Source organism: Camelus dromedarius, chromosome 19, assembly GCF_036321535.1.
Source record: "Camelus dromedarius isolate mCamDro1 chromosome 19, mCamDro1.pat, whole genome shotgun sequence".
NCBI lineage: Eukaryota > Metazoa > Chordata > Mammalia > Artiodactyla > Camelidae > Camelus > Camelus dromedarius.
The window spans coordinates 42,758,061-42,783,543 of NC_087454.1; the positions used below are offsets into that span (position 1 = coordinate 42,758,061).

Genomic DNA, 25,483 nt, shown 5'->3' on the forward strand with positions numbered 1-25,483 from the left:
CAAAGGGAGTCACTTCTAATAACCTATTTTTCCAACCCTTACCTAACTGGGAAACAAGTGGCTTCAGAATGTTAGAGCACCTCCCAATTCCCTGGGGAAATCTCCTTGTCAGAGTTACATTTGCTGATGGTGTCCTGTGCCAAGTGAAAGCAAATGCGGTTCGGAAGCTGCCCGGAGGCTGACTCCGGGGATTCCTTCTCCGTCGCAGCTGTGAGGGAGCCTTGTCTTTCCTGACCACAACCAAAGAGGCGATTTTGAATCTCTTAAAACTGCCATACCAGTGTATATCACAACCCTCACAAGATACGTTGAATAAAGTAGAAAACTTTAAGTGTCTCCTTTAGGATAGAAATAGGGTATAAAAGAAAGAAATTAAAAAATTCTAGTGCCCGAATAAGTGCTACATTACACTGGCTGCATTATAAGGTTAGAAAACTTCATTACCGCTTTACATACCACATCTTGTATTTAGATTTTATTTATCTTTTTTTTCCCTAAAGAAAAAACAATCATTTGATGAGTTCTTGTGTCAGAGGTGATGAGCAGAGAGCAAGTGTAAAACCGGGAATCGTGGTGCTGGTTAGTCTAAGACCATCTCCGTCACTGCGCAGATCATCTTTACTCATTTTACTGCACTTTTTGGAATCACCTTCTCACTTGGAAAAACTCCCGTGTCAGTTGGATTTGCTAGTAAAACAATTATTTTTCTTACCTAGAACATCAGTGATGTTTTCAAGATGATAAAAAAAATTTGCCCATGGCATTTAAACAGTTGCTTGTTCTCGTAACTCATGGCTCACGGTCTCGTACTTGTCACAATTGGAACTGTGTTTTCTTTCTGCAAATTCTCATTGCTTTGGTGACGCAGGGACACTTGTCCTTACTGGATGGAGTATGATAGTAGTTTTTTGCATTCTCTCCCTAAATCTGGAGTCCTGTGTTATGTTTCCTGTTAACTTAAAAAATAGGAATATTGTTATTTACCTAAATATCTAACCTCACACCAGTGGTGCATATCAAATTGGTCCAAATAGGAATTCCAATATTAAATGAGACAGTAATTTCACAACCCACTTTTCCAAAAATTTGGATTGATGGTTCAATTATACCAGGGACATTAGCTGTTTTAATTGAATCAATCATTGCTTTCTTCAATAAAATTTTCCATTCCATCTGCTCTTTTGGTTTATTGTTCTTCAGTGTTTCATTTGCTTTCTTTCCCAAAAATATATGATTTTGGCTTTTGTCATTGAAAACCCTTACTGGTTTTGCTACCTCATGCTGGAGAGGAAGGCTTGTGACTGTTTTATAGTCACTGGTTTCATGGTTGTATGAGTGCTTAATGCCACGTTGCAGGGGTGTGGAGACCTAATGAATTGTGTACATAAAAGGCTTAGTCTACACTGAGTGCAGGGTTAGTGTTCGCAGTCCATGTCATCAGTATCATAATTAATCCATTACAATCATCCTCTATTAATCAGTGTTTTCCTTCTAACGTCTCCAGGAGAGGAAATGTAGTAGTCTAAATGCAAATCTTACCAAACTTTCAGTCAATTCAAAACCTTTAAAGCTTTGCTGTCAATAGGACTGTGTGCCTTCTATCCCTAATTCTGCTCCTCCTGACCCAGGACGCGGTCTCCACAGCTGGTGATCCATGAGACACTTGATTCTTGGTCCCATGGCTCTGTGTGTTCTGGGACTTCTGGGGACTTCAGCACTGTTTTAGGGGCTTTGGGTCCCACCTCTTCATAGCATTGCTGAGATGAGATCTGTGGGTTCACCCTCATTCTTGACTGTATGGTGCATTTTTTCTAGAACCAACACACGCCACCGTGGCAGCACTGCTTTGACCACGTGCTGGGGCAGCGTGTGCTTGTCAGTTCTTGGGTTTAAATTTTCTGTTCTAATTTCTATCATGGGGTATATTGACAGATACACTCCATGTAAACAGAAGCTCTGTGGGGTTTTCAGCAACTTCTAAGAACATAAATATTCCTGAAGCAGCTAATCTTCCTCCCAACAAGTGAGGAGCAAGCCGGCAAGTCCTGGGTGCCTGTGGCCGCCAAGCTGTGCAGCCCAGGCTGCTCACCGAGGAGCAAGGAGAAAATCTTAAAAACCTACTTCCATGCTCTCTTTCACAGAATCTCAGAAATGAACGTTTTAATATCTAAAGAGGGGTGTTTTTTTAAAATAAATTTTTTATTTTTTTCCTTTTTCAGTTTTATCAGGTAGAATTTTTACAGTTCAACTTCACATACACATATTGCATGTAAATACATATATAGAGCATACTGCATTTTTTAGTTTACATATATGTACTAATTATTGTTTCATAAGAACAGATTAGAGCTTTAGATTTTTAAATTTAGTTACCAGAGGAATAAGGACATCTACAAAAGAATAAACAGAATATGGTAATCCAATCACAAAGGAGAGTCAGATATGCTTGCATATATTCAAGAAATCAAAACAATATTTAGTTCATTTGTGGTCTTATTATTATTGCTATTAATTTTAGATTCCCCATAAATGAAGTCATATGGCATTTTTCTTTCTCTTTCCACCCCACTTCACTTAGAATGACAGTCTTCAGGTCCATCCATGTTGCTGCAAATGGCATCTTTTATGGCTGAGTAGTATTCCATTGTATATATGTATCACCTCGTCTTTATCCAGTCATGTGCTGATAGACATTTGTGTTGTTTACATGTTCCTTGTTCTATGTCCCTTCTGGCAACAATTACTGATTTTAAATATTTTCCACCTTAAAATCCTTCCTGAAGGAGATGTGGTAACTGGAATCAAAAACAGTTACAGCACAGGGTTGTGTGTGATGGGCCCTGGGGGCTTGGTAGAAAGGTTGGCAGAAAGGATTTCAGATTCTGATCAAATGAGTCCTCCTCTTGTAGCCCTGCTGACCGCCTCTCTCACGGCCTGCCCTACAAGTCTGACTAGTCCCTTTTGTGAATCCTACTGTATTGTGCACAAATTTTGTCCAATTGGTGTCATCCAGTAGGGACCTTAAGTGAGGCACCCAAGCTCCTGTGTTGGTTTCTTCCATCAGCCCTTACTTCCTTGGGAGCCAGGACTGTCTCATTGCCCCAAGGATCCCTAATGCCTAGTGAGATGCATGATAAAGCTGGTACTTAATGAGCACATGGGTCAAATGGAAAAACCTGATCAAAAAAAGGCCCTCATTTTTCAGACATGCCTACTTGAGCATATAGGGTAAAATGACATGTCTTCTTAGATTTGCTGTCAAATACTTCAACAAAGGACAAATAAAAGAACAAAGGTCTGAATAAAGGAAATATGGAAAACTTTGTGAATTCCTTAATCTGGGTGATTGGCTTATTGTACTATACTTACTCATGTATACTTTAGTTAGTTTATAATTTTACTGTCATTAGCTGAATAGCAAGTATTAATACGTATTAATTGAAATCCTTAGAACTGAACAAACTTACCCCACACAAAATCCTTAATATCCTAGTAGTTTGTCTTTCAGAAATCTTTTCCCACAAAGACAGGAAAAAAGGGAAAGGCAGATCCGTGCAGTATTTCCACGTTGTCAAAAGACCAAAGGCCGATACAAAAGAAGAGGTTGTAAAAAAGATAAAGAGGCTGAAATCAATGTCCGGAAAACCTAGCTAACAATCCTAAATGGCCCAACTTAACTAACCTCAGCACTGCTGCATCAAGAATGGGGCAAATAGCAGCTAGTGGATTTTTTTTAATAAATAAATAATAATCCAGTTCCTACCACAGGCAATTATGATAAGACTGAGTATAATTTCTAACACCAACTAGTGTACAAATCATAATTTCTACTTGATTCAAACTGCTTCTTCTATAAAATTTGAATCTTTTTATTCTTAAGACAGATTTGTGGCCTATGACCTAGTGATAAAATTTTCAACTGGCTTGTATTAAAAAAGGTTCACCATAGTGAGAGTTTATTACATCAAGTATTCCTTTTTGGGAAACCCATGTGCCTTGTCACTCTCTTTCATAAGATTTCCTGTGGAAAATTCAATCCTTCATTCAGGAAAAGGCTGAGCAATATATCTCATGGGAAAACCTTCATAAACTGCAACACAAGAAAATGAAAATGACAGTGAGCAGCCCGTGAACCCGGCAGACACAGAGCGCACGGCTGTGTTCCCGCCTCGAATTTCTGTAACCAACAGGGAAAATGTGCATTTCAAGAAATAGACATAAACAATTTTCAGGACCTGAGCACACAATTTCCCTTTCAGGGTTTAGTGGGCTTCCATTTTATTCTATGAGAAATGTTTAAAACAACAGAACAACAGCTGAGATAGGGTTTAAAGTAACTATTATGTCTTAGTGAAAATAAAGCCAACTGATAGTTATCATTTTTACTTTATTTGATCTCACTCTCTTACTTTACCTCCCCAACATCCTCCAGAAAATTATTGTGAACATCCCCTCCTGTGTCAGAAGGCTAAGTAGAAAGTACAAATCAAATGGAGGTGTGCTTTGTTGTTTTATTTTTCAAAACAAACAAGTTTCATTCATGTGATTTAATAATTTACATCAGAAACAAAGTCTACTCAATAAATGGTAGCCAACACATGTCATCATAGCTGCTCATCAGGTTTGGCCCCACGTTACACACTTTTACATGGACATGTGCCATGTGCTGTCATGGGAAACAGTGAGTGGGGACAGGGCCTCTGCTCTCACAGGGCACACAGCCTGGTGGGGGAGGTGGTGTTCAATCATTGCCCTTTTTTTTTTTAATATACTTACAAATTATGGGAAATGCTATTTAAAAAGAACAAAATGAGTCAATGAAAGTGAAAAATACAAGGACAGTATTTAGGCTGAGGGAAGACAGGGAACCTCTTTGAAGAGCTGACACTCCACTGAGACCCAAAGGACAACTCCGGTGCTGCAGGTGAAGGGCAGGGACACATTGATAAGGGGCTGATATCCAGAATATACCAAAATCTCTTTAAACTCAACAAGAAGGATGAACAACCTGATTAAAAATGAGCAAAATTCCTGACAAAGACCTCATCAAAGAAAAAATCTAGATGCCAAAGAAGTCTATGGAAAGATGCTCCACAGCATCTGTCATCAAGGGGATGCAGACTGAAACAGCGAGGTACCACTGCACACCTGTCAGAACTGCCAAAACGCAGAACACTGACAGCACCGAATGCTGGTGAGGATGTGGAGCGTCAGGAATTCTCATGCATTGCTGGTGGGAATGTAAAATGGCCCAGATACTTTGGAAGACGGTCTGGCAATTTTTTACAAAACTAAACGTACTCCTAACACATGATCCGGCAACTGTGCTCCTTGGTGTTTACTCGACGAAGTGGAAACTTATGTCCACACACAAAACTGCATACAGATGTTAATAGCAGCTTTATTCATAATCACCAGAACTCAGAAGCAACTAAGCTGTTCTTCAGTAGGTGAATGGATTAACTGTGGTCCAGCCAGAAAATGGACTATTATTTGGTGCTAAAATGAAATGAGTTATCAAGGCATGGAAAGACATGGAGGAACCTTAAATGCATATTACTAAGGGAAAGAAGCCAATCTGGGAAGGTTCCGCAACTGTCTGATTCCAACTGTATGGTGTTCTGGGAAAGGGAAAACCACAGAGACTAAAAGATCAGTGGCTGTCAGAGGCTAGAGGGGAAGGAGCAATGAATGAGGTGCAGCACGGAGCATTTTAAGGTCACTAAGACAGACTACTCTGTATGATGCTGTGACGGTGGATACATGTCATTGCACATCTGTCCAAACCCACAGAGTGCACACCACCAAGTGTAAATCCTAGTGTCAAGTCTGGGCTCTGGGTGATGATGACGTGTCAGTGCAGGTTCACCCATTGTCGCAAATGCATGCTCTGTTGCAGGCGTCAATAGTGAGGAGGCTGTGGGGGCAAACTGCAGTTCATACACTGAATCCAGCCCCAGACACCGCTGTTAATAAAGCTCTGTGGGTGTGTGGAATGTCCGGATGCTCTGGCGTCTGAACAGCAGAGCTGAGCAGCTGCACCAGAGATCAGGAGGTTTGCAGACCCTGAAATACTTACTCCCAAGCCCTTGACAGAAAAAGTCTGCTGAGCCCTATTCTAAAGGAATCAGAATTCACCCTGATGAGACAGGACAGCAGGGCCCAAACCAGGCATGGTTAATGGGACTGAAGCAATGTTTTAGTTCCAACACCTTTGCTGAAGTCCTGCAGATCCAGCGACAGACTGTAGCCAGGAAGCGTCTGCAGAAGGAGTCGGTAGCAGGCCTTCCCGCCAGGCTCCGTAATGCCGGGGGCCGCGCGCTGCACGGGGGCCACCCGCTTGAAGAAGGCGGACTTGCGGTGGAAGCCGATCATCTCATAGAGCTCGGAGAGGATGCTGCACTGCTGAATTCTCTCCTAGGAATGCTGAAGCACAGGGAGAAAAGCAACAAGCATTTGAACGAAACATGTAATGGAAAAAAGACCCGTAAAAAATTTTCCCTTAAAACAGAGGCCCAACGACACAGGAAGGAAGAGGAAGGCTGACTTCATGCACTGATGGGACCGGATGCAGAAATGCAGGGAAGCAGCGCTGTGCAGATGCTCCAGACCCCCTCTGGGCCCCACCTTTCCGCGTTCCGCCTCTCCTTTTACTAGAAAGTTCCGTATTCCCTGAAACAGTGGAATCTGCTACCTAAACATGGGACACAGAGAAGGGAAAGAGGAAAAGGACGGGAAAGTAAAGGAACAACAATTCATCTACACCCTAGGTTTTGGGCGGGACTTTCACCAAACACACAACCTCTCAAAGCACAGAGCACACAGTGAGAGGCTGACAGAGTGACTGCGACTTCTGCTCCTTAAACATCAGCTACCTGCCAGCACACGCTGTGCCCATTACTGAATCATTACAATCATTTCAGAAACTATTACTACCCCGGCTCACAGGCAAGGAAGTCTGAATCTCGGGGAGGATTTATTATCATCCTGGACAAATTCCCATGGCCCAGAAGTGTCAGAGCCTCCGGCAGACACTGGACTAAAATGCTCCTCATCACCACGGGCCCTGAGCCTCAGGCTGAGGCCACTTTAAGTCTGCACGGGCCCAGAGCACGAGTCTGTGGGACAGGGAGTGGTCCCATTTGAAGTGCCAAGCCAAGGCCCTCAGGAACATATGTAATGAAACCAAATACCCAAACTCATTTCCAATGCACTTCCCTGTCCGGTAGGACTGCTCAGCACATCTGGCTTATCACCTGTGCACAGGCTGTGCAAGGGGCCCAGACAGTGACGTGACGTCCCCATGGAAGTGGCTCAGAGACCGCTTCATCACAGGACAGACTCTCCCGGCTTCCAACATTAACTCTCCATTCCATTTCCAACTGGAAAGTAAGTTTAGACTTGTTTTCCTCTCCAGAAACAAAGACAGTGGTAACATCAGCGGGAAACTCAAGACTGAGGAAGAGTCTCCTGGACATTTGGAAGGATAGGCTGGGGAGGGAACAGAGATAGGGATCAGAAAGACCCGTGTTCCAGTCCAAAGTCTGCACATCACTCGCTTTGACAGTTTCCTTATTAATACAGGTGATAAAATCTAATTACGATTGTTTTGAAAACTAAAAGAAATAACGTATGCCACTAGCATAGGTGTAAAATCCTCCATGAGTGTTCCAGAAATGGACGTGACCATGGTTAGATACTGTCTGCCAAGTCTTGTGTGCTAAGCTCACATCAACCAGCCAGAGATGTGCCAGAGAATGCCTCAACAGCCAGCAGCCTTCTCCAACTTGGAAACTCACAGTGTCCGAAGAACAGGCAGTGGTGGATGCTTTGGGACACTGTGGAGGTAGCACTCCAGTGATGACTTTAAAAAGCTGGGGAGAATTTAGGGGACCATACAGTTCAAATACAGTAAACTCATTCCATGTCTACAAATATTCATCTGTAGCCATGATGATTCAGAGAGGAAATACATATTCAAACGTACATCATTTTCCCACATAAGTGCATCAAAACAATTTGGAAAGAATGTAACTTTCTTCTCTAGATCACACAGTGGGGATTACAAGGTTTGTACTGACAGCACTACGTGTAAACCATCTGCAAACGTAACTGGGTCCATTATCAGTCATCATCATTTGAAGGGAAGGATGGAAAAGAACAAAGCCAAGCTAATACGCTCCGGTATTTTGTTGGGTTACGATGTCACAGAGGAGACGGACAGGTCATCAAGGAACCACTCTGCCGTGATCACGGAGCCAGGGAACGGGATGGGCGGCAAGATGTATGGCGCAGCCGTAGCTGTGCCCGCCCTTCTAGGCAGGTACCCAGTCACTTCGACAAGGTGTCAAAAGTGTATGCCCACGTCCTCATCACCTGTCATGCATTAAAGAGAAATGGAAACCTACAAACGGCCAATAACCTCGGTGGGTACACCATCCAAAGAGCAACGTCACAGTTTGACAACTGGCCATCCCGGTTCCCTGGGCTTCATTCTTGGAGAACCTTAAAAACCACTCCTCTGTCCTCAAGAGGTGCTGCCTACTTGTCCTATCTTTGGCTCAGGGATACAGCACGTTCACGTGGACTTTAATGTCTGCACAGATTTGACTGTCTTTCTCCAGGTTCACTTGTCCATTCTGAAGAGGCCTGAGTTAAGTCCAAACTCCATAAGATCAATTCCCTCCAGTGACAACTCAACGAGCCTGCAATTACAAACCAACTGAACAGGACTGTCCTCAGCTAAAAATGTCACCCGCCCTTCACTGCTTTCTTAATCTCCTGTCCTGGCTAATTGCAACAGACTAACACCACCCTCCACCAAGTACCCCAACTATGTGAAATAGAAAGTAAGGTCCATAAAAGAGGTGACAACTCCATAGTCACCTCTGAATTCCTAGCATATATTAATGTCAATAAATAGAACTATGATTATGGCTTCTTTCCTTTAAAACCTTTCTGGTTATTTAAATGAGACCATGGAATGGAGGTGTTTGGGTCCAGTATCTTGATCCAGAAGACTCTGGAGACCTTTTTCGGAATGGCTGCCCACTGATTCATTCAAAACACAACTTCTCTTTCCTGGAGGAGCTGTGATTTTCTGCCAGGAGTTTGTTGTCACTCTCATGCCAGAACAGATTTAAACTAAATACTTACATTGGATATGTTATTTTTCCCCGCTTCCAAAAAAATTGACTTTCCTTACTTCCTTGCCTTGAGGAATGCTTTTTTACTTTTCTTTCTAATTCACCCTTTTATAAAGCAGGATTCTCAGGATGTGCTTGGACTTACATAAGAACAGCCATCCAACTCCCAGTGTGAGAGGCCTGGGGCTCACCTCCTGCCCTCCTGTCAAGGCAACTGAAACTCAGTTCAGGAGCCAACTGGCCCCCAGGGCTTCTAAGGCTCGTGTATCTCCCAGAATCCCTGCTTTCTGGTTGACTTGGCTTCTGAGGATTTCCCCTCACTTTCTTGACAATTAGCTGTGCAGCTTGAAAGATGAGGAAGGAAGGTATTATTTCTTAATCAGCATTTTAAGGAACTTATGTAATGAAGGTTTTCAAGAGTTTCTAGAACCCTCCATTGCCGAGACAGAAAACACACTAGATATATTCTAAATCTAGCTATCATGTGCATTTTTTATTTGCTTTTGTTTTCTTAACTTCTAACAGACATTTTTGAATTAAAAAATAAAATAAGGCCCCAAATAGGATAGAACATTGAAGAGGAAACAAAATTAAAGGGCAAAGACAGAAAAGTGATAAGTACTCTACAAAGTTAATAGAAAAAATACACTATGGATCAGATCAGCAGTTCTCAGTAACAGCTAATTGAAACCTGACCATGAGGTAAAATGTCTCTCCTGTCAGGAGACGGCCAACAGAAAACAGAATTAAATCAACAAACTAAAATTCTAAGTCTGGCGAAGTAGAGAAGTCTACCAGCTAAATGTGTTTTCTTCTGGAAAAGAGGGAGACTCACAAGATCTTTTCTGTGGAGCCTGAGCCCAGGTGAGGATGGTGAATTGAGCTCTGTAAGTACCCAATTAGCAAAGTGAGTGATGAATAAAGAGACGTGAGCTTTGATGACAGAGATGATACTACTATTCACTTGTCCTGTAAGTATGTCTTCACGTTCAATGATCAATACCTTGGCGTCCTCAGGGATTGAGATTATAGGAAAATGCACAGCCCGGGCCTAGACCTCCTCTGTGATTGTGGCACTGCACTTAGATGTTTCAAGGGCACCTCCAACTCCACCCTCTGCCTCTCCCAGCTCAGTCCCATCACTCACAGATGTGACTGGACCCCTCCTTCAGGGCCCAATTTCCTCAGTCAACGAGTCACACCACCCACACCTCACCTACAAAGTTCTCACTGGCACTCCCTCAGCACTGACTCTGTGCTGGTGACCACGCTGCACATTGTGCACACGTTATCTCACTGGATCTCCACAGAAGTCCTGGGAAGGCGGTATATCACTGCTTCAAGTAATAAGATAAATTGTTTCACTTCCTTGAGTGCGTCATCCAAAGTGACACGGCTACTGAGCCACAAACCTGGGACTGAAAACCATTTGAATATTGAACACTGCTACACCTCACAGCCACCCTACTCTGACTTATCACATCACCTCCTGCCGAGCCTTCTAAATGTTTCTAAGCATTCTACAAGACAAAAGTGATCTACGAGAGCACCCCTCTCCCCTACTTAAATTGTGACAATGACGTTCCACTTCCCTTAGGAGAAAGCCCCACCGGGCCTGAGCACAGCCCAATGGCCCGGCATCCGCGTTCCCTGCGCGGACGCACCGCCTCACCCACCATGCAGTGCTACACGTGCCGTGTCCAGGACAGGGATGCTGACTCCGTACAACCCGGGGCTCGTCTTACTCAAACAATGATCAACCTCTTCAGTGCTGACTCTCAGAAAAATGTTTTCTCTGGATGAATCAGTATCTTTTTCCTTACAACTTCCCATCATTGATAATGAGCTCCCCCCAAAAGAGAGAAAACCTAATACTCAGACTCCTTATCTGTAAAGTGTGAATAACAAGGAAATATGAGAGGTTTTAAGCGAAATAATATTCATGTGAGGCTGAGGGACAATTCCCAACATACAGTAAACACTCAATATGTGCTTACTTAATATTAATAAAATAGATTCCATTCCAGCAACCTTAAATCAATGCTTTATAGCTTTGTCCAAAAGACTACCGACAAACTATTGGACGAACCCCTTTGAGCAGATCCACCCAAGCGTACTGGGATAGGTAAGACTTGACTCCAGTTACAGCTGCAGCCAACCAGCACTACAGGGCGGGGGCAGTTTGCTCAAACTCTTACATGTTGTTTGAGCATTTAGTTGTAGTTATTGAATAAAGACAGGTATTATATAGTCAAAGTTCCTGAAACATAAATCTTCAAAGATTGATGCAAATTAGTTTCAAGTACAACACTCTCACTAGAAATTATTTGAAAATTATAGTCTTAGCTCCTCCACACATCGAAAGGGCATTTTCTTAATGTATCTGACTATATACACTGAAAGGATTGTTTAAAAGAAATTAAGATGAAGCCATAATGAATAAGCTTTCAGTATAATCTGCACAAAGCCCCACCCAAGGGTCTCACTTCTCACTTCCACATAAGTGTTCAGGTAGCTTAACCTGGGTCTTGGTTTCTTATGACACGGGGGTGGGAAGAATTGTGGATAGATTTATGTAGCAAATATAAATCTAGGGTATTTGCTGTGTAGGAATCCTAGAAATAAATAAATAAATAAATAAATAAATAAATAAATAAATAAATAAATAAATTGTCCCACCCTTAGGAAGCTCAGCCTTTCCAATTACAACAGCATTAAAAATAAAATGAGAGATACATTTAACAAAATTTTACAAGATTTGCACATTGAACATTTTGAAGTATCACCAAAAAAAAAATTAAAACATCTACATATATGGAAGGCATCCCATGTTCATGGAATGGTAGACAATATTGTTAAAAATGTTAAGACTCCCGAAAGTGATCTACAAATTTAATGGAATCCCTATCAAAATTCCAGCTGACTTCTTTGCAAAAATTGAAGAACTGATGCCAAAATTCATATGGAAGTGCAAGGGACCCAGGTCAGCCAAAACAATCTTGAAAAAGAAGAGCAAAGTTGGAGGACTCACTGAATGGTTACTACAAATCTATAGTACTCAAGTCATTATGGTACTGGCATAAGTTTGGATGCATAAATCTATGAGAAACAATAAAAAATCCAGGGGGGAAACTTACATTTACAGTCATTTTTCCAGAAATGTGCCAACAAAACTCCATTGAAAGAATAGTCTATTCAACAAATGGTGCAGAGACACCTGGGTATCTGAAGGCAAAAGAATGAATCTGGAATCTGGACCCCCGTATTTTATATAACAAATAAAATATTAATTCAAAATGGATCACAGACGGAAACGTAAAAACTAAATGTATAAACTTTCTAAAAGAAGACATAGTTTAAATCTTTGTGGTTCAAGGATATGCTATGGCTTCCTAGATACAATACCAAGAGCACAAGTGAAAAAAAAGAAAGATAAAATTGACTTCATCAAAATTAAAACCATTTGTTACAAAGGACATCATCAAGAAAGTGAAATGAAGGGGAAGGGTGTATCTCAAGTGATAGAGTGCGTGCTTAGCAAGAAAAATAAAATGAATAAATCTAATTACCTCCCCTAGAAAGAAATTGTTTTAATGTTTAAAAAAACTAAAGTGAAACGACAATCTGCAGAATAGGAGAAAAATTTTGCAAAGCATATATCTAATAAGAGACTAGTATCCAGGATATAAAACAAATGCTTACAACTGACCAATACAAAGAAAATCGACCCAATTTTTAAATATGCCAAGTATTTAAATAGATACACAATTGGGCAATAAGCATATGAAAAGATGCTCAGCATCACTTGTGAAATCAAAATCAAAATGATATCTGATTTTACACTCACTAGGATGGTTATAATCAAAACATGGACAATAACAAGTGTCGGTCAGGAGGCAGAGAAATGGGAACCCTCAATATGCAGCCGTTGGAAAGGAGCAATGGTGCAGCTTCTTTGGAAAAGCCTGGTGTTTCCTCAAAAGGTTAGAAATATATGGCTCAGCAATTCCACTCCTACATATAGAGTCATCCCTCAGTATCCTCGGGGGGTTCGTTTCAGGAACCCCCCACCCTGGATACCATAATCCAAGGATGTTCGAGTCCCTTTACAACCAGCCATCTGGATCCATGAAGTGGAAACTACAGATATGGCGAGCCAACTGTACAGCCAACAGAATGAAAACATATTCTCACAAAAACTTGCACATCAATATTCATGGCAGTATCATTCAGAGTAGCCAAAGGTTACAAACAATATCCATCCATCAATGAATGGATAAACAAAATTACCAAGAATAGTCCCACAAACTTTTGGTCATTAAATCTTTGACAAAGGAGGTGAGAACATACAATGGAGTAGACAGCCTCTTCAGAAAATGGTGTAGGGAAAAGTGGACAGCTGAATGTAAATCAGTGAAGTTAGGCCACTCCCTCACAGCATACACAAAAATAAATTTAAAATGGCTTAAAGACTTAAACATGTAGACAAGACACTATAAACCTCTTAGAAGAAAACATAGGCAAAACATCTGACATACATCTCAACAATGTTTTCCTAGAGCAGTCTACTCAAGCAATAGAAATACAAGCAAAATAATACAAGTAGGATCTAATTAAACTTACAAGCTTTTGCACAGAAAAGGAAACAAAAAGCAAAACAAAAAGACAATCTATGAAATGAGAGAAAATAGTTGCAATAAATGAAACTGACAAGGGCTTAATTCCCAGAATATGTAAACAGCTTTTACACTTAATAAGAAAGAAAAACAAACAATTCAATTCAAAAATGGGCAGAAGTCCTAAAGAAACTTTTCTCCAATGAAGACATACAAATGGCCAATAGGCACATGAAAAAAATGCTGAATATCATTATCAGAGAAATGCAAATCAAAACTGCAATCAAGACTCACCTCTCACCAGTCCGAATAGCCATCATTCAGAAGTTCACAGACAGTAAATCCTGGAGAGGCTACGGACAATTGGGAACCCTACTGCACTGTGGTGGGAATGCAGTTTGGTGGAGCCATTGTGGAAAACTGTATAGAGGTTCCTGAAAAGACAAAAATTTGACCTCCCATATGACCCAGCAATCCCACTCCTGGACATATATCCAGAAGGAACCCTAACTCAAAAAGACACTTTTACCCCAATGTTCACAGCAGCACTATTTACAATAGCAAGACATGGAAACAACCTAAATGTCCACTGAAAGATGACTGGATAAAGAGACTGTAGTATATTTCTCCAATAGACTACTATTCAGCCATAAAATAATAATAAAGTAATGCCACTTGCAGCAACATGAATGGACCTGGAGAATGTCATTCAAAGAAAAGTAAGCCAGAAAGAGAAAGAAATATACCATATGAGATCGCTCACATGTGTAATCTTAAAAAAAAAAATCAAAAAACAAAGACACAAAAAGATAAACTTATCTACAAAACAGAAACAGACACAGAGACATAGAAATCAAACTATGGTTACCAGAGGGGAGAGGGTGTGGGAAGGAATATAATGATAGTTCAAGATTTGCAGATACTGAGTATGTATAGAATAAACCACAAGTTTATACTGTATAGCACAGGAGAATATATTTAATATCTTATAGTAACTTATGTTTAAAAGAATATGAAAATGAATACAGGTATGTTCCTATTTAACTGAATTGTTGTGCTGTACACAAGAAACTGACACAACATTATAAACTGACTAGACTTCAATGAAAATATTTTTAAATAGACCAAAAACGAAAAAAAAGAAAAAGGATATTATGAAACCAAAAGAATAAAGTACTGACTCAGGCTACATTATGGATGAACCTTGAAACTTTATGCTAAAATAAGCCAGACACAAAAGGACAAATAGTGCCCTTTAAGGTGAACAGTTTCTAAGCGTTTACTGTACTACTTCTGTAAATTTTCCGGAGGTTTGAAGTCTATCAATATCAAAATAAAATGTATTATTCATTAAAATCATAAAACGCTTCCTCCCAGGAGGGCTTTAATTATTAAATGCAGAAATGCATGTAAAGCTCCTGGAAAAACACTATGCACGTCCACACACAGACACTGCTGTCACTGCCGCTCAGAGGGTGGTGCCAGCGCTGATGAGGGCTGCCTCCACTCGCTGCCCTGCAGACAGGAGTGAGGGCCTGGGCTCTGACAGGCAGGGTGAGCGTGACCCTGGGTCAGACACAGCCATGCCCCAGACTCTGCGTTACCCAACTTTCTTATACAAATTGCAACATGTAATGTAAGGCTACAGGGATGTATCTTACAACACAGGGAATACAGCCAATGTTTACAGTAACTATAAATGGAGCATCTATTGTACACCTGAAACATATCATATTTCAAATCAGCTATATCTTTGTAAAAAATTAAAAAATAATTTAAAAATGTTACCACATTAATATTCAATTCGGTATTTAAGTAACTACTAAACAGCTTAGAATGTATAAAAGCATTTAAGTGTGCTGTTTGTTTACATATTTATTTACTTTCAGCCTCCTGCTAAAAGAGAAATTAAACAATTTTTTTAAACACACCTTAACAACCATAACAACAAAAAGGCAAAACTGAAAGTGAAGAGAAATTGGAGATTCAATACTTTAATGAAACCTGGGGGAGGTAAAGTCATAAAAATGGATTCCCTGGAGTCAGGGCAAGTGTTAAAGGCCGACTAGAAATTCAGCTGTAAGATTCTTGGCAGCTAAAGCAAAAAGAAAAGATCATGGGGGGGTGGTAGAGGGTGTGCTTAGCGTGCACGGGGTCCCGGGTTCAAGCCCCAGGGCCTCCACTAACAGATAAATACACCTAATTACCTACCCCCCCAAACGAGTCCCAAAGATTTCTTTCCAAAAATTTCTGATATTTCTGATATTCTGAAATTTCCAAAAAAACCTGATATTAAATTTGGATTAAATACTTAAAAAAAAAAAAAGGAAATATAGAAAAGATGAATGACACTGTGAAGGAAAAGCCCAGCTGGGCTAACGAGCTAAGTCACAAATCTAAGTGTGATAAGTGTCGGTTTACTGATCTAAGTATTGCTGGGCTAACTCGTAAATCTGAAGTTTAGTGTCAGTTGAATGGGCTAATAAGCTAACTCGTAAATCCAAGGTCAACAATTGTCAGTAAAGTGATCTCTTCCAAATTCATAAGCTTCAGTGTACTGATTCCTTGCTTTTTGTTGTTTGAGCCTTATTGGCTAATAGCCCCTTACTTGTAATTAACCCTATAGAACCTCATGTGCAGGTCTTGGAGGTGCTCAGAGCTTCGGAACAGAAGCCCCTCTGAGCCCGCCAGCGTAATAAATCTCAGTGCATGTTTCTTGGCTGGCCTGTTGTTTCTGTAACAACACAAGCGATAATGTCCTTGAGATAAATCTGTGATGGCTGCTGGCAGGTCCCCATGTCTCACGTGGCAAAATCTGAAACATCTTTCTCACCACTCAGAGTCATCATAAGCCCACTCCGCACTTCCTGCTGTTAAATGCAAGAGCACAGGCAGGGCCCGGCCTTTGCTCTCTCTGTGTCATCACAGTGAGACAGGATGGAAGGGGGCAGAGCACAGCCATTCAAGGAAGGTCACAGCAATTAACATCAAAATGGTGAAGGATTCAACCCCCAGTAGGCCTTGAGGCTCAGGATGAAGAGATTTAACTTCTAGCAGAGCTTGAGCTTCATTATACACCCATTGTAATAGTAACATGGTGAATAACATGCCCCAAGGCACCATGGCAGTCCCAAGGCTAGCCACAAAAGGTCAAAGGGTGGGAAATGGCCAACTCCCTGGGAATCCCAGCCCCTTGCCCTTAGGCTGGTCCTTCTACATATTAGCAAATGAAACCACCAAGCCCAAGAAAACGAGCAACACAGCGCCAACTCGCGGTCACCCCTCTCTCTCCCTCTTCGGAGTAAGCCCACACTCTGTGGAGTGTGTACCTACTTTTAATCTGAGCACACAAACCCCACACCTCGTGGCCTTTCTCTTGCCTTTCAATGTGTCTCTGTGAATAAATCTACCTTTCCTCAACACTGGCTTGCTCTTGAATACTTTACTGCACAAAGCCAAGGAACAAAATCTGGTGGGACACATCCCAGGGGCTCAACCAAAGCCTGGGACACAGCCCTTCTCATGCCTCACATTTTATTCCTTGTATCAACAGGACTGGGTTGTGAAGGGAGCTCTGAGGCCCCAGCTAAGGGACAGAAGCTGCCCCCTGGGCTCGAATTGGCGGGCAGCCTCTTCCCCAGCAGGGGCCTTGGGGTCTGCACGGTTCTGTGTTTCTCTGTTGTGCTGACTCCACAGCCACACAGCGTTCTCCCTAGGCCTGTCCCCACAAAACCCTTCTCTCCAAAATACAAGCACATCATGTCACAGTCCCCTTGTTCAACCAGGAAATGCTTAACCCACTTTTTCCCTCCACAGTAAAGTACCTAACTGTCCTCCCTCCCATCCCAACACTTCTTTCTTTGTGAGAACTATGCACTCCCCACACACCATCCTGAACGCAGGTGCCTTGCTGGCTGGGACCGAGATGTTTCTGTCTCACACAGCCTGCATCCTTTCACTTTCCCCTTGTTACCATAAAAAAGCCTTTCCTGAGTCACCGACAAATCTGATTCTGAACTTCATAAAGTGCTGAGGTTGCAGTCACTGTGTGCATACCTCCCAGGTTTTGACTAAGTTTCCTTCACGAGATCTTCATTAAGGAGCTTCATCAAGAAGTTGAAAGAGAATATTCTTACATCTGAGCGGAGGAGCCTGCAAAAAATTTAAATGGCTTTGAAGAGAGAGTTAACCAGGGACAGAGAGGTCGCAGGTCCTAGTCAACAGTGTCATGAGGCAAAATGTTCTTCAAAGGCTCAGAGTGGCTTCTGAATGCGGAGACGGCAGGGAGGAGGTGACACGCAGTGAGTGGGGTGAGTGACACAGGGTACGCTCCCCCAGCTGGGGAAGAATTGGATTTTGTTCTAGTTTTCCAAACAAATTCTTACTACCTTTTTCTCCTATTGTCACATACCATTTCCTACGAATTAAGAATATCAATGTCAGTCATTTGGGACACTTGGGAGAAGCAACACGATGCCATTCACAGGGCTGGGACATGACAGCCACACCAGTCTAGGTTGAAAGACCAGTGGGGGTATTTCCATGGTGATCACGGGCATGCAGCAAACTGCCCAGCTTCAATGACCTCATCTCAAAGGTGGGGCAATAAAACTACCAAGAAAAGTGTGTGATGATTATGGAAGACATCTGTTTACTAGGTAAGTGCCCGTGACAGCTGCAGCTTAATGGGGAATGAGTATGATTAACAAGGCCCTGTCTACCTGGCCACACGCTCCCTGCCTTCCTGACTTGGTGCAGCAGCAGAGTTTGTTTAGCTGAGATGAACGCCCCAAGAGCAGCCCCGACGGGAAAGCTCGCAGCTCTGCATTGCGAGGCGTGTTCCTTTCCTTCTCAGTGCTGATCACAGTTTGCTGTCATCTGTTTTTATGTTTATCCCTTTTGTAACTGCCTCTCCTCCCGAGTTTTTGCTCAAGCAGTGCAGAGCCAGGTGTGTCTTGCGGCCTGCCCGATATTCTGGGCTGAGAATATCTGGTTCTGGTGCTGAATGGAGAGGGCAGAAGGCCCTGGGGCCCATGCTGAACAGAGGCCCCTGCACCCAAAATTATGGTCTGACTTTGGGCAAATTACACAGTCTTCTTTACCCTGAGATTCCTCATCTGTCCATGAAAATAACTTCCCATGGCACACAGAGTTACCAAGATTAAAGGGAATCACCGTATTCACAACCTATTCAAGGGGCTACGAGTGCATCCTCAACAGACACATGCTGCCTTTACGGCTCTGACACATGCCAAGCGGGGCGGCCGCACACAGTGAACACTGCTAAGTGCCAGTGTGTTAAGTGCTTCATGTGTGCTACAATACTCTTTAGAACTTACAACAATCCCAGGAAGAAACGAATATTATCATGCCCATTTCACAGATTCACCAACAGGTTAAGAGAGGTTGCATTCTAGTCCAAGGCCGTATGGTGAGGAAATGCCGATTTAAACCGGAATCTGGGCCCAGGCCTAGGCTCCATCTCTCTCCCATCCACCTGACCATTTGCCTATGAATTCCACCTGTCCAATACACAAGTTTGCAGCCGGCCAGCTCTTAAATGCAATGTGTGCCACCATTTGTCAATGTTGGTTAATTACCATAAACTGTTCTCAGAAACCACTACAGAAAAGAAAGGTGGACTTAAGGAATTCTGCATTGCCTTCTCCTGTAATGTGCAGAAACCCTTCCCTACACCACCAAATCCAAATGTATGCTTCCTCCATGTTTATGTTTGCACACGGCTTATTAAAGAAGAATGTACCTGCAGTAATTCCATCTCGGTTGCTTTCCAAGTTTGCAGATTATCCATAATCAGTCCGTGAATGAAAATACTACAATGTGAATGAAAATACTGCAACCATGTCAGTAAACAAAGAGTGCTGAAACCAAGTCATTAGCGGCTGCTGCCAACTCCCAGCGAGGACAGGCCTGCAGCCCAGCAGCTGCAGCAACTGACAATGGTGCCCTCTGAGCAGACTCAGAATAAGAAAGGACAGGATACTGGCCCTAGGTAGCTAGGTGCTTGTTTAAAGAATGAATTCAGGGAGTCCAAAATATTTGCTTCCTCCCATACATAGAAAAGCACTAAATTCTTGAACTTGAGATACCTGGCTTTCTTTAGATAACAAGCAATCTTTCACTGTTCCAACAACCTGGTCTTTGTTGTAAAGCTCCTATATATCCTAGCTCCTCCTCAAACTCTTGGGAGCAGTCCCTCAGAGAGATCTGTGAGGCTGTCATCATGGCTCGAGTCATCCCGCCAAATAAAACATAACTCTTAACCTTTAGGCTGCACATGTATTTCAGTCAACAGTTTTGGACACCATGAAGGGACCCAGAGCAGACTTTCTCCACCTGAACTCTCCGAGTATCTGGATCCTTGGTACCATAAGTGGCCCTTTGTGCCCATCTGCCTCCTTGGGGAGTCCAGATGAATTTGGGTGAGTCTCTCTTGGTTCTCGGAAATCACATATTGTTTGATGATCCTGAGTTTTATTTGGCGGTGTTTCCAGGTAACTGGCCCTCCAGTTGAAAGATACTGGGGTGAATTACCCACCCAGTGGAGACATACTGGGTGGGGCCTGGTTGAAAGATAACGGGAAATACCCACCTTGCGCAGACGGCCGAAGTGGGGCTGGTGGAAACATACCAGGAAAATACTCACCCAGTGGAGACGTCCCGAGTGTGTCCAAGTTGAAGGACACTGGGTTCAGGGCTGAGTGTTTAGGTAAGAAGTTGGTCTAATGTTTTCCTCAATTTGGTTACCTCCATTGAATTTTTCAGGATAAAAGTAAAACTCTTATGAGTAACCTTACAACTCCAAAAATGGGACCCTCCTCCTGGCTGGTAACAGCTTTCTCTGGTGACAGAGAATCTTGCAGGAGTGGTAGAGGCAAAGACTTCATGCCATAGATTTGTCCCTGAGGGAAATCTTACTAGCAAATTTATTGTGAGAACCCGACCTTGCAATGTGGAATAGAACTTTCAAAAAAAATAAAAAACCGAAAAGAAAAGAAAAAATGACAGATTGCCAGCCTCCAACTATTACCCCAGCCAGGTTTATGTACGTACAAAACTTACAGCATTAATTGGGAATTAGAAAAAAAAAAACTCACTATGAAAGTAACTAACCAGGCCTGATAAAAACATTTTTTGGAATTCTGAACTTATACAAACAAAATTCCCGTTAGGGGGAACTTGGATTTCTCTTCCTGTGTCCTTGAAATGTAAACGTTTTATCTTTCTCTGGGTGTTTTAAGTGTGTGTATGTATGTATATATAAGTTTACTTTTTTTTTAAAGGAAACCTTGGACTCTGCCATAAAAAAGGTTCAAGTATTGTGTACATATGTTGGCCACGCAAATAAATTGGGATTCTAAGCAATTCTTTGTACCAATTGTCAGATATTTTGCCATCTTAAACTTTGTTTCATCAGCCTGGACCACAAAGGCCTTTAGCTTTTGAAGAGTAAACCTTTGAATTTTATTTAGGAAACACCCCCACTCTCATGTGGAAGAGCCTCTTCATCTTATTGGTTTAAAATCACTATATATATATTATATATATATTATATAATAATAATGTATATATTATTATATATATATATATATAAATTGATGGCCATATGATGGATCCTTTAATTTGGAAAAACTTTTAAATTGGTGAAAGTTGAAAGAGATCTCATTATAAACAGCTGTTTTATTGGTATCTATTAAAATCAATTTTAAAGGTAGAAAAATATATCTAATGTTTAAGCTAAGAACTTAGTGAAAAAAATAAAACTGGTTTGAAAAGCTACATTTGTGTTTTTCCTTTCCGATAAATGGTTCTAGGGATGCTAATAAAAACTTAGAATAATTAATGTTAATTAGGTTGAATAACTGGAAAAAGGATTGTTAAAAGGTCAAAAAAAAAAAGATAAGGGGCTTAACCCAAGTGGATAAATATTTTTATATGGTTATTTTGAATGAGATAAATAAAATGGACATTTTTGGATTTAGGTACAAGGTTTTGATACTACACTACATAAAGTAAAAAAAAAGGGCCAAATAGATCACCTACTGCCCCCCAACATTAAAGTTCAAACAAGTCCGTTTTATTTGCCGCAGTTTAAAATATATGTATATATAGACTGAAATACTTGATCAATGATTGGGACAACAGACCAATTAATCAAATTAAAAATTGAGAACGGTCTAAGCTCTTTGGCTGAAACTTGGGCATCCTAGAGACTTTTCTATAAAATTAGATACAATGCACAAAAAAAAAAACGGCTTCTGGCACTCCTTCTATAAATAAGAATTATTGATTAAAACATATATATAAAAATTAAAGGTATAAGATTTAATAAAATTGAGATAAAAGTTTGTAAAATTGGTATATTTAAATGGTCTTTATATAAAACTTTTGCTTAATTATGTTGTGGGATAGATATGTTTCAATGGAAAAACACTTCCCCTTCTTGGTTTTATAAGTCTGGGCACAAATCTGTCCCTCAGAAAATATTAATTGAACAAAGTAAAAGAAACCAACAGAGTTACATGAGCCGTCCAGTATAACGTAAAACTAAAAACTAATATTCAGTGGCTAATAAAAAAATATAATAAGAGGTTTACCCTGGGTTTAACTTATAACTCAAGGAAAAGAGACCTTACTAAATGCCTTATGCAAGCTTTGGAAAACATGATAAATTAAACCTTAAGGTTTTAAAAAATGGAATTCTTTGTTTACAGCTCTTCTCACTAATAAAAAAACTGCCAATTAAGGAGAGAAAATTGGGTCTGGGTGACAGAGCAGTTCTCTGGGGAATTGGAAGAATGTGTCTTTGTCTTGCAGATCAGAAATGGAAATACAGCAAACAGTGACCTAGGACTGAGCCTAATTAGCTCAACGAAATAAAACTTAAGGCCAAGAAATTTTTGGCATTTTAGAACTCAGAACTCTGACGTGTCCTTCAGACTTTGTCAAGAAATCTTAAATGTCTGTTTCATAAATAGCAAGCCTTAGTGATTTGAGCAAGCAAATTCACTTTACTCCAACTATTATTATACCTATCTTATAAGTAAGTTTTAAAGTGAAGATATGAGATCTCTAGCTTTTGTCTGTTTATAAGACTGTGTACACATTATTGATGTGAGATATTTCTACAGCTAAAAAAAAATCAGTCAAAGAGATCTGCTTAATTGACGTAAAACATAAGAGCTTGAAAATTAAGTATTTTTAAAATAAAAACTGAACAAATTGACTTTCAGCTTCACGTGAACTGGAAAATATTCAATATTAAGATAATATTTGATATTGTTTAATTTAAGAATGTTCTAATTAATATAGACATCTTTAAAGTCATCAATATTAAGTATAATGCTTTTACTGTACCTAGGTTTAATGAAAGTCAAATAAGATCCTGTTATATCTGTTGCAGAATTGTCAAGAAAAAAAACAGTAATGTGGTGTGGTAAAATTTTAAGTAAATTAAATGCAAATGAGATGAGAGCTTTGGGTAAATTTTTAAAATATATTTTTAAAATGTATGGTTAAGATAATCTCTAAATGTTTGCTATCTTTAAATTCTAGAGTTGTGCTAAATTAAGTTAAATGATAGGATTTTATTAAATAGCTATGACACTTTCAGATAAAATAAGATTGAAATATGAATTATTTAACATTTAACTTACCCTTACAGAGAAACTAAAGGTGTTTAGAAATACTAATAAATGGATGATGCCACACTGAAATAGTCTCTATTATTAAGGGAATGATCTCAGTATCCTAGGAAAGTAAGATAAATGTGTAAAGGAAGATATAAGAATGGAATTATATTTTGTTAATGAAAAATAGTGAATTTCTCCTGAAGCTGGTTACTTCTGAATGGAAGAGAAAATAAGGGACACACTAATAAGAGTATAGAAAGCTATGGAAGTCTTGTGGAAGAGGAACCCTGAGGAAAGAGTTTCATACGTGGTCGGAATTGGCTAAGTTTAGAATCAACTTGGGCAAAGTAAATGAATCTTAGAAGTAAGCAGGTACAAGACTAGATTTGGTTTTCTCGCTGTTAAGAGGAAAAAATTTTCTTAAAATGTTAATCCACCTTCAGTAACAGATTGTAAAACTTCTTATACCACTTAACTGATCTGTTCTGCCATTACCTTTGACGCATTTTCTTGTTAATGAATTAGTACTACGTTACAGTGATCTATATGTTTATCTGACCAAGTGTTCTGAAATCTTTTAACAAGCTCCCCAAATATCAATTTCTAATTAAAGTTCTTTTAATCTCCAGTTAAGTTTGGGATGCTACAGAGGGCCCCTGAAACATCCCAAAGAGAGATTTTAATCTAGTAAATTTCATTTGGCATGTTAAATAACACGGTATTGTCAAATGAATAATAAATCTTCTAAGGTTATATTGTATGAGAAAATATTATTAATATAGATATTGTAGAAATTATATGGACTCCCTAATCTTCTGGTATATCTGAAATGTTACCAGTGATAATTCTGGGTATAGTGACCAGGTTTCTTTATCGATTATAGTGTAACGGTGTTTAACCATGATTTTAAATCTTTTGTCATTTATAGACAGTTAATGGTTGTCTTCTGATGGTTTTGCAAAATGCTTGCTCTTCAAGGAGATTTACTGATTTCTAATAAATTTCAAACTATAGCAGTGAACTAAACTGGGTAAGAAATTTTAAATTTCCAATGAAAACTGTGATTAAAAGAATTAGTTACATGGGACTGAGTAAACTGGTGAATATGGTTATAATTTTTGATTTTGTTTAAAATACTACTGGCTTTTAACCTGTTTCCCAGACATAAAGAATCTCTTCTCTTTAAGCTAGCTACGATTCAAAGCAATTTGATAAATTATACCTATGTAATCAGACTTGGAACAGTTATCTTTTCTCTCTATCTGATCCCTCAATAGACTAAAAACTCTTAGGTCCCCAGTGGCTCTATCAGACAAATGAGGAAGATCATCTCCTAACAGATATAGGAATCTCAAGGTATTTTAAGGATTTTAAAGAGAAAAGAATTTACCTAAATCTGTAAGGCAGAAATCCATGACAAGCCCTTGACGGGGCTTTCCTGGCCTTAGCAAACTTTATTAACATTCTACACTGAGACTCCTAATTAAAAGTTCCAACACAGCCAATTTAAAAAAGCCTATATGATCAAATAATCAGACAACTTGTAAAGCAATTAATCTTGACATGGGTTTATTTGAGAAAAATGAGGGTAACTTTAGAGAGAAAAAAGATTATATTTTAGTGGATATTAAATTCTAGCTTTGTTAATTGACGTCCGTATTTACTAACACACTTCCCAATCATTCCTTGTTGTTATGTCACATTGCTGTACAGTTTAACTGAATTATTAATAGGATACTCTAGCTTTGTTTCTGAAGCTCACTAATCTATCCTTGGGTAAAGTTCCAATGCCCCATGACCTGCAGCCAGGGGATTATACAAACTGGAACAGGCATGACTTAACTCTCTCCTACCTGAATGGAAGGACCCTTTATCAGGTACTCTTAAATAGACCATACAAACCAAAGTTGAAGGAAACGGACTTTCGGGTTCATTTCCTATCAGAAATAGCCCCTGCAATGCACTGGCCTATAGAACACTGCTCACCTTAAAACAATGCCCAAATGGAGAAAAAGCTACCAGGCCAGGATGAGAAGAAGACGATATCTGAGGTAGACAGCTGACCCAA

At 40.2% G+C, this 25,483-nt stretch overlaps 1 long non-coding RNA gene across 1 annotated transcript; it reads right to left on the minus strand.

Moving 5' to 3' along the window:
• Positions 1-5,377: 5,377 nt before the first annotated feature.
• On the minus strand, positions 5,378-14,139 carry LOC135318646 (uncharacterized). Its single transcript, XR_010376941.1, has 2 exons — positions 14,057-14,139; positions 5,378-6,426 (listed from the first exon to the last, which is right to left on the minus strand). It is a non-coding gene; the product is annotated as an uncharacterized LOC135318646 (long non-coding RNA).
• Between the last annotated feature and the right edge of the window lie 11,344 nt (positions 14,140-25,483).